General features: G+C 39.9%; 1 protein-coding gene across 4 annotated transcripts in view; it reads left to right on the forward strand.

Moving 5' to 3' along the window:
• LOC309706775 (transcriptional repressor scratch 1-like) overlaps positions 1-13,924 on the forward strand; it is a 409,990-nt gene that overhangs the window by 390,832 nt on the left and 5,234 nt on the right. The window lies entirely within an intron of this gene.

The following is a 13,924-nucleotide window of genomic DNA, read 5'->3' on the forward strand; positions in this document are numbered from 1 at the left end:
CTGCACATTTACGCCGACATCATCCTAGTGCAAAGACAAAAACAACAAGCATGCTACTAACTTTAGCCGAGTCATTTAGACAGCTGTTAGCACGTGATTCTCCTTATGCTGCTGAGAATATAGCCCAGAAGAAGCGGATAGTATAGCTTTTATTTTGGAAAGAGACATTTCTCTGTAATAAACTCTCTTTTCCAAAGATGAGTGATTCCTCAATCAGATACAGGGCTCGCAAAATCGCTAGCCCGACGTCCTGGGGCTAGCGATTTTTTCAGTCGGGCTACCAAAATCTATCTCTTCCCTGCCCGTCGGGCTATTGTAGGAAGGAAAAATATATGTCAATGCTTTTGCATTCTTTCAGAAATGTAGCTGGGTAATTATGTCATTGGCATCGGTGAGCCACTGTCAATATGTGACATATTGAAATCGCGTTTGAATTTGTGCTTGTTTTTTTGCTTTCACTTTGCAATGACAGCACTGATCTGTGAGTGATGATAATTTGTGCACCAATTCCTCTGACATCGTCTTATTAATCGTTAGCTTACTATGCAAACATGACAAGTGAAATCTCCCGCAGCAAGCTTAAACATGTGAGAGGTTGATCGCGCAGAGCATCGCTGAGCATTGTGTGAGTCCGTGTGTAAAAGCAGCAGGATATATATTTTAGTTCTGCTGAGCCAAATAAGACAGGTCGGGGTGAAGAAGTGACAGCCAAAGAAAAGCTTACCACAAAACGGAGAAGTTATAACAAATCAGACTATAAGGCAAAAAGAAAGTGCAGCTTTATGGTTTCATGGACAAAAGAATTTCTGTGGCTGCAATATGACGAGCTAAATAACCAGGGCTGCACATAAGTGGTCCGCAGGTGCGCATTCGCTGTCAAAATAAAAAACGCGCACAAGGGTTAGGGTTAAATTTAAAAACTGTACTTTTGAGTTAAAATATATATTTATAATTTTAATAAATGACAAATTAAAAAGGCATGAACATTTTTTTTGTATCGAAAAAATATCGAACCGTGACACCAAAGTATCGAACCGAACTGAACCGTGAATTTTGTGTATCGTTGCACCCCTACTAATTACCTAAATTAGACATTTTTTTAAATTAATAAGCACATGGTTTCCATATTTCACATTAAGAGGTTAAAATTAAGTTAAACAGAATGTTTACAGAGGTTCTGACATTATGAAGGAAGGAAATGACCTCTTTTTCCTTGGCCATTTATTCAAACTCTCAATTCTTGATATTTGTTCACAAGAGTAAAATCCATTTACAAACAGTCACAATCCAAGGAATAGCAAATGTAACCAATATGTATTTGCTGCTGGACTGTTCTTTATTTCATTATGTAGACTTGTATCAAACTTTGAGTGAGTTATGTTTGGTAATCGTTTCTCTATTCAATTGATCATGTTTGCTGTGAACAGTATGAGTCAGGCCTAATTTATGGTCTTGCAAAAGTGTCTGCATACGTGTTTCCCTTTGGAAAGGGGGCTATGCTCTGGTGCACTCCTTGGGAACAGGAGAACTGCAAAAACAAATCAAAACTCTGTACCATAAGAAGACAGACAGTGGCTGCACTGAACACTTTTTGGAAGTCCTCTTCTTGGAATCTAATAAAAATTGAAATTGGTGCCACTTACCTTAAAAAGCTTTTCAAACATCTTGGCTGAAAAAAGTTATGAATATTCAAGAGCTCATATGAGGTGCCAGTGTGATGAATGGTGCCCCCGTAAAGCTGCATTCTTCATTCTTCAGTTCAGCGTGTTTTTATAGAAGGAGTTGAAACAATAGATGTAGTTAAATTAAGTTGTAATAAAATACATGTCTCGATAATTAATTGTGTCAAAACACTATACAACAGCTATCATCTTGATTTCTTGCATGAAGTGAGCAACAGCAGAGAACTTTCTGCAGAAGAGGCTCAAACAACTGCTACTTTTACACAGATGGAAACGTCTGTTTTGATATCTACAGTTATCATTTGTAAATTTGGGTGGCATCAGTATTGTGGCCTGTCATAACTGTTGACTGAACAACTGACTTGCATTAGTAAAATGCACGTCTTTTTTGAAATTTTGAAAGCAAATTGTGTTCTTCACAAAAGTTTTAATTTAGTGCACATTTATGAATGCATTCTGGGTGACAAGGGCATTGATTAATGGTCATAATGTGACTGATACAAGCCAGATCTTTTATTTAGCAAAATTGTGATTAATAGTTAAATGAACATGGGGAAAAGAGACAAACAGAAAAGCTCAGCAGAAGAACGTGTAAACGAAGGGCCTATGGCAGCGGCATCGCCATCTCGACATGAAGTCAATACTAGGGCCAATATGGATGAAGGCTCGGGCTTGACCATGATACTGGAAGAATTACGGGACTTTCGAAGAGAGTTCCAAGAATTTAAATCCGACTTGGTCAGAGCCAATAACAGGATAACCGAAGCAGAAACCCGCATTGCAAAGCTGGAAGACCGGGTCCAAAACGCGGAACAGGTGATGCTAAAGATGTTAAAAATTATCAACGAGCAAGAAAACAAAATTGTGGATCAGGAAAGCCGGGCCCGGCGAAAGAATCTGAGGCTGTATAATGTCCCTGAAGGAGTGGAGGGGTCTTCGATGACAGTTTTTGTGGAAAAAGTATTGACGGAATGCCTCGACCTCCCCCAGGGCACAGAGCTTGGTATTGAGAGATCATACCGGGCCCCGGGAGCAGTGAGGAACCGAGAGGGAACTCCACGTTCGATATTGATTTGTTTTGCACGTTACAACACCAAGGAAGAAGTTTTGCGTAAAGCGTGGGCCAAGAGGACTGTTCTGTTGAACGGTCAGAAAATATATTTCGATCAGGATTATGCACCAGCTATTCTGCGAAAACGTAAAGGCTACGCTGAAGCTAAAAGAGCTCTGAAACAACAGAACATAAGGTTCCAGACTCCTTATCCTGCTAAATTAAGGGTCTTCTATCAAGAGGGAACCATGCTTTATGCGACGGCGGAGGAAGCAACCGCGGACATGCGGACAAGGGGATTTCAGATTGATAAAGTTGCCCAGAAGCAGACCTTAACGGAACAGCTGTCAAATTTGACGTGGGCGAAGATTGGAAAGTCGCAGCGGTGTGACTCGGAGGGACATAGAGAAAGTCCCAATAGTGAGCAGCTTCAGCTATCTAGAAGGTGCTCTCCCTCTACGACAGGAGACTAATGGAGATATACTGTGCGGCCGCAATGGGTGAGATAACAAATACTTTTCCCTTATTAGATGATTAAGATTGCAGAGAGACTGTGGAGAAATGCACCTTAAAGGAGCTAGCAGGGGCCCTTGCCCTCCAGTCAGGGGAGGTTTCCCCCTGTCTATGGGATATACGTGCCAGGGTCTGTTAGGACTGACCCCAACCTTGGAATCACATATTATTTTTGTTTTTTTGTCTTGTTTTGTTTTTTCTTTGTCCGATTCTGGACGATTGTGGTTGTTTATTATTTGGGTTGTTAAAGGGAGTTTACCAGTTGATAAATTAATTAAGTCTGGATATTTTATTTCGGATAAATGACTACTAGAGGAATTAAGGTTATATCTTTTAATGTGAATGGGCTCACGAATCCCATTAAACGAAGTCGAAACTTGAATAAAATGAAGAAAGATCGAGCGCCGATAGTATATTTACAAGAGACACACTTGAATAATAATGAACATGAAAAACTCAGGAGGATGGGTTTTACAAATATGTTCTCCTCAGCGTATGAATCAGGCCGCAGACGGGGCGTGGTAATCTTGATTTCCAGGGCACTGAACTTTGAAAAGTCATTTGAACTTAAAGATAAGGATGGGAGATTTATACTGGTACGGGGAACAGTTGATGGTAATCAGGTTACTCTAATGAATGTGTACGCCCCACCAGGAAGTGACCTAAGTTTTTTTAAGTACATTGTTAACATAATGGTGACAGAAACTCAAGGCCCTTTAATTTGCGGCGGTGATCTGAATATACGCCTACAACCGGACCTAGATAGCTCTAAAAGAAAGAAGTCGGGATCGAGTACATTATATAAAAGAATCTCAGCACTGTTCGATGAGGTGGGTTTAATTGATGTATGGAGAAATCGCTTTCCTACAAGGAGGGATTACTCTCATTTTTCAGCCCCACACTCACTTTACACGAGGATAGATTATTTTTTAATGTTTGGAAGAGATAGGGATAAAATCTTAACATGCAAGATGGGCTTGATAGATATAAGTGATCACGCACCGCTGTACCTAACGATTGATATGAATGTACACCCAAAAGTTTCAATTTGGAGATTGAATTCATCCCTGCTTAAAGATGTAGAATTTAGGAAAGTAATAAAGGCAGAGCTCAAAGATTACCTTGAAATTAATGATAATGGGGAGGTTTTACCCCCGATACTATGGGACGCATTAAAAGCTGTTATGAGGGGGAAGATTATAGCATTTGCCTCCTTCCAAAAAAAAGCAAGAGAGAAAAAAATGGAAGATTTACAAGCGATTCAAAAACAATTAGAAAGTGAGCACAAACATAAGCCTTCAGCGGGCACCTTGCAGAAACTAACAATGATTAGAAATGAAATAAATACGCAGAGTATACAGACGATAAAGAGAAAATTGTTATATTTGAAACAGAAACATTATGATGGAGGATCGCAATCAATGAAAATTTTAGCATGGAAACTTAAGAAGAAGATATACTGTAGAAGATATACTGTAACTAAAATCAAACACCCAGAGACGGGGAATATAATGACTCATCCTTGCAAGATACAAAACGCCTTTGAGTCATTTTATAAAACATTATATGCGGGAGTCCCAGGGGGGGCTGAACACGAAATGGACAACTTCCTGAACTCTTTATGCCTACCAAGCTTTAACGAGGAACAAAATAAAACGATGATAGCGGAGGTGACGGAAGCTGAACTTATGAATGCCATCAATAGGCTGAAATCAAATAAGTCACCAGGCTCCGATGGTTACACCGCGGAGTGGTATCGGGAATTCAAACAGGACTTGATCCCTACACTACTTACTACTTTTAACTGTGTGTTAAAAACAGCGCAAATTCCACCGAGTTGGAAGGAGGCAATTATTTCGGCTATTCTGAAAGAAGGGAAAGACAAAATGGAGTGTGGCTCATATAGACCTATTTCTGTCCTTAACATAGATTATAGATTGTTTACTTCGATAATGGCCAGGAGAATGGAAGAATTTTTACCTGACTTAATTAGCAATGATCAAACGGGGTTTATAAGACGACGACAGACCCAGGATAATATACGTAGAACTCTTCATGTAATACATCAGATACAGACATCTAAGAGTACAGCCATGCTTATGAGTATTGATGCAGAAAAAGCCTTTGATTCTGTAAATTGGGACTTTCTATATAAAGTCCTGGATAAATTCGGCTTACATAAGGGAATTGTTGATACGGTGAGGGCACTATACACTAACCCCACCGCAAGAATTAAAGTTAATGGTTCTCTCTCAAATAGCTTCGTTCTGCAGAGAGGAAATAAACAAGGCTGTGCTTGGTCCCCGCTCCTGTTTGCATTGTACTTAGAACCCTTGGCACAATCAATTAGACAAAATAAAGACATTAAGGGGATCACTATTGCAGGACAGGAACACAAGCTCGCTTGTTATGCGGATGACATATCGATCTATTTAGATCAGCCCACTAACTCCTTGCCTTCGCTGATGAATCTGTGTCAAAAATTTGGGAAACTCTCTGGATATAAAATTAATATGTCTAAAACTCAAATTCTCAGCTATAACTACAACCCCCCAGCTCACATGGTTGTTCAATATCCAATGAATTGGCAAGCACAATCATTGAAATATCTAGGAGTTATTATTCCCAAGGATTTAACTAAACTATCTGAGGAGAATTTTGGTTCTCTACAAAGGAGAATAGTGGGTGATATTAGGCGATGGAACATGATCCCCTTTCTTTCTTTACACTCACGAGTTGAATCTATTAAAATGAACATCTTGCCAAGAATATTATATTTATTCCAAACACTACCAATATCCATTGATCCAAGTCGTTTCAATGAATGGGATAAAATAATATCGCGGTTTATATGGGGGGGGGGAAGCGGCCGAGGGTTTGTTTTAAAACTTTACAATTACATAAGAAGGTGGGAGGATGGGGGTTGCCATCACTAAAAAATTATTATCGGGCTGCTCAGTTGAAAACGGTGGTTAATTGGTGTGATACAAGCTACCAAGCACACTGGAAGACTATAGAGGAGAATATGTTTTCCTCCCCAATACAAGCTGTCCTGATGGACTCGAATATTCGAAAATATATTGACAAGATTCATAACCCCTGGGTGTCGTGCACACTTAATATATGGAGAAAAGTCGTGAAAGAATTCAAACTTGAACAGGATTTGGCTTTATTCAAATGGTATGCATATGATTCTGACTTTGCCCCGAATAAATTGGACTCACGTTTTAAAAGCTGGCCTGCTAAAGGGTTATCTACATATGATAGTTTGATAAAGGATGGGAACCTTATTAGTTTTGACACGCTGAAACAGAGACACAATCTAGAAAAACAGGATTTTTTTCGATACTTGCAAATAAGACACTATATAAAGACAACAATCGGTCAGATGTCAAATACTAACGTGGAATTGGTAACTTTATTTAGACAGGCGTACAGTGGGGATGTTGACACAAGACTCATTTTTTTTTGGTACAATTTTTTTATGAATAAGCTTCCACACTCAACTGATTATGTGAAGATGTTATGGGAAAAGGAGGGAGGGATGTGTATTTCTAGGGAAGAATGGACTCAGATGTGGGAATGGCAATGGAGGAGTACTTCCTCCAAAAGCTGGAGGGAGTTCGGATGGAAAACTCTGATAAGGTTCTTTATCACTCCATGTCAAAAGGCTCACTATGATGGGAATCCTCCCGTGTGCTGGCGAAACTGTGGATACCAAGGAGCCCATCACACCCATATTATGTGGGACTGTCCTGTGCTACGGACTTACTGGAAAGACATTCATGGTATATTACAAGGCATTTTTAACTGTACATTCCCTCAGGATATGAAGACAATTTTTTTTGGCTGTATACCGCAGAACTGGTCCAAAAATGACATATGTCTGTTAAGAGCTTTATTGGTTGCAAGTAAGAAATGTATAACAAAGAAATGGTCCTCGCAAGACATACCGACTTTGTCATTATGGTGGGAAATTACGTTAGAGATATATAGGATGGAGGAAGTAACAGCTCATGTTAATGACAGGATGGCCTGGTTCCATCTGTGCTGGGATAAGTGGGTCCAATACGTTAATACCTATAAACCGAATTTTCTCTTTAAAGCTTGAAACCACCAATTTAGTTAATTGTTTACTCCCGACAGAGCTTTCTCCTTTTATTTTATATATATATAATTTTTTTTCCTTTTTTTTTTTTCCTTTCTCTTTCTTTCTATCTGTCTTTCTTTCTTCTCGTTTTGTTTCGTTTTTCTCTTGTAAACTGTGTTAATTAATGCCTGTAATCATCTTTATGAGGTAATATTGTAGAAATAAAGAATATATAAAAAAAAAAAATAGTTAAATGTTACTGTTGAGGGGCACAGACAGAACTTCACATGCACACACCCATTGAAACAAAATGTCTCAAGAAAAGGGCACTTGGAGCATCGATCAGGAAAAAAGCAGGTGCTCATTGAACTACCAAATAAACACATTGTACTGTCTTTCACTCCAGACATGTGGCAGCACTTCTGCTATCATTTTGTTCATATTTAACAAAATCAAAATGCAGACATGCACATTAATTTTTAACACAGCCAATCCCTCCACATGTTTGCACTCTGCTCATATTGCCTTCATACTAAATATCTTTTTGCTTTTTAAAGAACTTATTTTAACATTACACTCAACAACAAACAAACCCTCCCCAACAGAAACATTAACTTCAAGGCCAAATTGCATTATATTTCTTCACGTCAATATGCGGGTCCTAAGTAGGGGTGATGTGGGCCCCAAGTTTGAGACCCCTGGTCTAGATGTTATTTTGAAATTTATTATACATTTTAATTGCATTGCATTTTTTTAATGCTCAGAAAAAAAAGAAAGAAAAACGCCTGCTATGGAAAACTGAGGATTTCTGGTTTTGTGTAGTGTTTAAAATGTATTCACTTGAAAAAGTGCTGAGCAGTGCTGTCATTAATAACTTTCCCTAATAACCTTCCATTCTGAAAAAAGCAGTAAAGCAGAGTGAGTATGTGAGAAATGGGGAGTCATCTGAGTGGGGGTCACGGAAGCTGTAAATCTTTCTCTCTCAGTGTGATAAAGCACCTACAGCCTCCTGTCGCCTGGCCTTACTTGGCTCGGCTCAGCTCAGAGTGGATGATTGTAAGGTGACGGAATGTACTCCCCCACACACTTACCCTCCCCTAGTCCAGCTCAGTAACCCCTTAACCTCCCCTCCTCGCATACTCACCCTTCCCGTCATTATGAAGCCCTAGCAGATGGCCGGAAGACAAAGGGTGTGTGAGGGTGAGAGTACCCCACCTAGTGAGCCCATACACTGAATCTTGTCAAACAAAGAGCAGGCACCATGTTTCACTCCAACCCACCCCCAATGCTAAAACATGCACACGCTTTTAACCACAAGCCTCTCAATTAAGACAAACATCGAGTGCTTGCACCTTCTCTTGTGATGCAGATGTGGTGATTTAACCTTAATTCCACATTTATAGGGCAAGAGCTCCTTTAATGCAAAGGCATTAGCCTAAATGGTTCCCGGTGTGTTTTATCAATTGAGAGATTCCATTTGGGAGCATGCGGCAGGTAATTCTCTGTCTCATAGTGCAATTGAACTGACCAATGCTGAAGGGCTATTTAAGGAAGAGCCATTTAGTGTAAGTGCTCTCCAGGCTACAAATGACACTTGTAGTAACAATGTCACCACCAATGACACCATCAGTTGATTGTGTATTTAACAGAATTGGCAGAACATGCAGAAATATGCAGCATTATTGAGAGGGCACTGATTCATTTAGACACCACACTCTCTGTCAGTACCAGGTACCAAGGACACCAAGGCATGGCCCGTGTGATGGTCAACTGGCTCATTTCACTGGGTGTGACTTTTTACTTTAGATGAGTACAGACACATTCTACTTATCTTCTCCACATGCCAAGACAATGCTCTTGACCTTCTCTCAATGGGCAACAGCTCCATCTGTATGCAGATAGATTTGGTATTATTAAGTTCTATCTCTGAAATGTCTGTCTTATGCACACTGAATTGAAGCATCTTGCTAATGTTTGTGCTATATAAAGGCCAGTCCGTTCTATTGCCAGGCATACTGTTATAGTCTGTTGGCCGACTGCAGGAAGCTACAGACAGCCCATCCAGAGGATCTGTTGACAGATGCAAAGGGTTCCAAACAATGAAAGTGTCCACTGTAGCCACTGTCTTTGCATATTCTGTTACTTGGTCTTTTATTGGGGTGGGTTTTGTGCTTTTTTCATTTCATGTGAACCCCCACTGTCACACTTGCCAATCAATCAGAATTTGACCCAAGAACAACTGAGCTGTTGGGTTTTTAGAGTACAGCACATTTAGTAATTGAATCGTGTCAGAAGCATTTCTTAAAAGCAGAATGAAGTGACTCAGTAACAAGATCAATACCAATCTCATGCAAGTTCAGAGATGAAGTCAGGATGTGGATCGCTTAGCTTTGCTTTCCTTTTCTTGAGTTTTGTTTTGATGTTTTGAGGCACACATCCAAAACTCTCAGAGGGAGAAGACAATGTCAGGCCCGAATGGTCCAACCGAGAGCCAGGACTTCACTAACTAGGCAGTTCAACAATGAATAAATGGACGAATGATGAATGAAAGCTCTGGAGCTCAGATAAAAACAAATGATAACAGAAAGGGAGAGAGAAGCCAGGTTGGAGAGACAGAAAGAAAACAAAGAGAGACAACATCAGTGAGCAGGCGACATGGTTTTTATAGTTATTATATTTCATCTAAGGACTTTGTTTGAAAGGGGTCATGAGAAGAACAAGAAGAGGTAGTGGTGCAGTAGTCTAGTGATGTGTTTGCCTGAAATCTTCAGCAACACACCTGCATGATGATCTGCAGGAGAAGCTACACAATCTTGGCTGATTAGCTTGTGTGTCGTCTGATGCAGACATGATGTCATAAAACACGTTATGAGTGGAAGCATGCCAAGAGAGTGAGATTCATGAGAATGTAAAAACAAAACAAAAGGTCAGGTTTCCAACTAATCATGCAATCCACTGGGGCCCTGTCTGAGCTTGAGACATCGTTTACTGTTTCTTTTTTCCACCTTTCCTTAAATGTAATTAACAAGAAGTCGGAATCATATAAAACACATCATATAAAGGCAAAAGAAAATCTTCTTCTCATTATGATTACATATATACATGAACGTGATCTTTTAAAAACATCTCTTATAGTAGCATCATGTATATCAGGCGCATCATCATATCTGTATTCACCATATTTCCCCGTTATCATGCTAGCTTTCCCATTTCACACAGCATCTGTAGCTCACGCTTGCCCTCTCCCTAGAGACTCTGATATCAGCCAGAGTAGAGGCCAGTGGCATATGTGATTGATGACCCAGAGAATCTAAAAGAGAGATGGACAGATTCCTTTTATCAGGTCTGAGATCTGACTAGATTAAAACGCAGTTCTACATCACCTCCTCCCCCTTTTTGGCATTCCCCTAGCATCCACAATCCCTTGTCAGTCACCTCACTTGATGACTGAAAGTTTGTCCCATCCCCTTCTCTGACCTCTCATCATGCCTCTCTGCTCAAAGGGAAGGGGTGTGCATATGGCAGATTGTGCAAGACTTTAAACAGTCACTTCTAATTGAGTTGAGGTCTGCAAGACAAGTCTCATAGGAGCATTCCTCACACCATTTGTACAAAGCCGCCTGGTTAAAGGGAAAAAAAGCATGAAATATGTTGAAACATGAATCACAAGCCAGCTTCTGCAACTCCCAATTTTTTCACAATCAACCTGTGAAAAAAATGTGCAGATTGAAGAAGGGAAAATCTTGTGTGCTGATTAAAAGAAAAGAGACAATCACCCTCATTCACGGGCATGCAGCTGCCTCATTGTCAGACGGCAGAGTGGGAGATTTTTGTAGAGGTGCTGAAAAGACGCCTCAGTGAAAAGGACCTGCGTTTGTTTTTCAGATGCCTTAATGACTATATGTGATTAACACAAATTATCTCACTTATCGCAGCTCAACAGGCTTTCATAGACAATCTCTGGGTGCATTCTCCACAGTGCTGCTTAACATGCATTTAATCAGACTCAGCAATGACCGGATCGCTCATTCTCAGTTTTAGATTATCATTTAAAAGAATACAGAATTATGGAGTCGCAGAATGTACACCTTAAAACATCAGAGAACATCTGTTCATGTGACCCACACAGCTAAAAATAGGTCCAACATAGACTGTAAAAAGAGACTGGACATTACCGTTTCCCATATTTTCCACTTTGTTGTTGATTCTTTTTTTAAATAGCTTGTAATTGTTCTGACTAATGAGACTGATGGTCCTCCAGTTTAAACCAGGAAAAAGAGAAAAAGGTTTAAAAAGCAGTGTACTTCCTGGAAAAATGTAATTTTTAGTGTGTTTTAGTAAAACTGAATGCTGAAACAAACAGCACCCAGCTGTCACACAAAGACGCTGTTATATAATTTGCACAGTCTTAGGTTTTGTTCTTCCATCTGGCAGACACAAGGTTGCAATCAAAAACATTACAAAAGGATAAATGCTATTTAACACGCCACAGTTAAATCCTCCTTTCGCGTAGCTTGATTTGACTCGGCATGGCCCTTAACATCAGCATTTTATATTAAAGAATCTCAAAATGCAGCAGCACAACTCTTGTCAGTCAAATAAATTAATAAATAAACAGAGAATATTCATACTTGTCATACTAACAAACCACCCTGCTCGATCACAGACTTGTCTCATCTTTTTACTCTTGACAGTCATATCATTACAGCAGTCATTATAACATTAAGATTATTGTAGCAGTGAAATATGCAATGATCTTTTTCATTTAGCTAGATGTATCGCTTTTCCATTGAAGGTGGCAAAGCTCACCATTGTCCGTCACTCGTGTGTTTTTAACAGTTTCTATACAACCCTGCAGTTCTTCAGCACAGAGGAGTGAGATGCACACACTTGTTGGTAGGGCACATTCATTTGTATCCTGGACTTTTCATTCAATTTGTTGGCAATAATATGAAAATATATAATATAAAATAATGTATTAGCACCACTGAGAGTCTGTTCTTTAGCCTGGACCACAGAGAATTTCTAAACATGCCATTATATGAGGTCCCAATTCCAAATCCTTTCCAATCAACATCTGTTAGTGAGTTTATAGATTTTGTTTTTAATCATCCAATCACACTGAACCTGCAGAGCCATCTGTGAGGTGAGCCAACCAGCTTACGTTTAAGCTGCTGCTGTCTCTCTGGACCAACCGCAATGTGACCCTGTGACCTCTGCAGGCACAGAGAGGTCAACAAGTCACAGACGACAGTCCGGAACTCACTGTGGGGGCCTTTTTTACCCTGATGAGGGTTGCATGGTTATAGAGTGCTTGTTGGTCTTCAGAGAAATGTAAAACTGCCCTAGAGAAAACAGAGGATGGAGATGAAAAAAATATGTTTTGTTCTGCAGCTGAAAGAAAAAGAAAACAGACGAACGCGCTCGGACAGGAGGTCAGTGAGTGCAAAATCTCTGTCAAACATGGGAAAATTTTTATCTGCTGAATGACTATGAAACTACATTAGATTAACTTCAAATGCTGTAATCTAATGTGGGGGTGAAGCACCATTTCTTTCCCTCTCTTCATATGTACTGGGGCATTATTGTGGAACGCTGGGACACATAAAGTGTCTATTGTGTTGTATATGGTATATATTGTAGTATATATATATTATACCATGATGTAAACATTTGCACATTTTAACAAACAGGAGAGTTATGGTTCGAGCCAGCCTCAAGTGGACATTAGAGGAACTGATGTAGAGGACATAAGCCATAAATTACTCAGAGTGTAGCCCTGATAAATGGGGTTGCGCGAGGAACGGCATCCAAAATAAAATCTTTGCCAAATCAAGCATGTGGATCATAAAGATTGAGATTTTCATACCGTATCGGTTGGGGCCCACATTAGCAATGACCACCTTCAGTGCTGCTGACCAAAAGTCAGAAGAGTGGAGGTGAGAGCAGTGGCTTTAAATGTTGGGACTATGATGGGTTAAGGGAGAGAGCTGGCTGATATGGTGAAGAGAAGGAAGGTTTTTGTTGTGTGTGTGAGACACAAGAACAGAATGATCACAGCAAGAGTGAACAGGAAGATTTTCAAGATTTCAGTGAGAGCTGCTAGCATGTATGGTTTAAAGATGGTGGCACTGACACAAAGACATAAAGCGGAGCCGGAGGTGGTGGGGCTGAAGATGTTAAGGTGTTCCCTGGGAGTGACCAGGATGGACAAGATCAGAAATCGATACATATCAGAGGGACAGCTCAGATTGGGAGCATTAGAGACAAAATTAAGGTTGCGTTGCAGAAGCAAGATAAAGGACATTTTGGTCAAAAGTAGAATATGATGGAAGGCAACAGGGAGAATTCATGCATGTGGTGAAGGGGGCATGCAGAGGTGCAGGTGTGTGACCCTTAAAGGGAGCAGCTGAAAAAATAGTGCTTATAATGCTTAAGAGAAGATTTGACTTTAAACATATCTATCTATCTATCTATCTATCTATCTATCTATCTATCTATCTATCTATCTATCTATCTATCTATCTATCTATCTATCTATCTATCTATCTATCGATCGATATAGATTAGGGCTGAACGATATATCGC

The sequence above is a fragment of the Aulonocara stuartgranti genome (assembly GCF_965226115.1).
Source record: "Aulonocara stuartgranti genome assembly, chromosome: 5".
NCBI classification, from domain to species: domain Eukaryota; kingdom Metazoa; phylum Chordata; class Actinopteri; order Cichliformes; family Cichlidae; genus Aulonocara; species Aulonocara stuartgranti.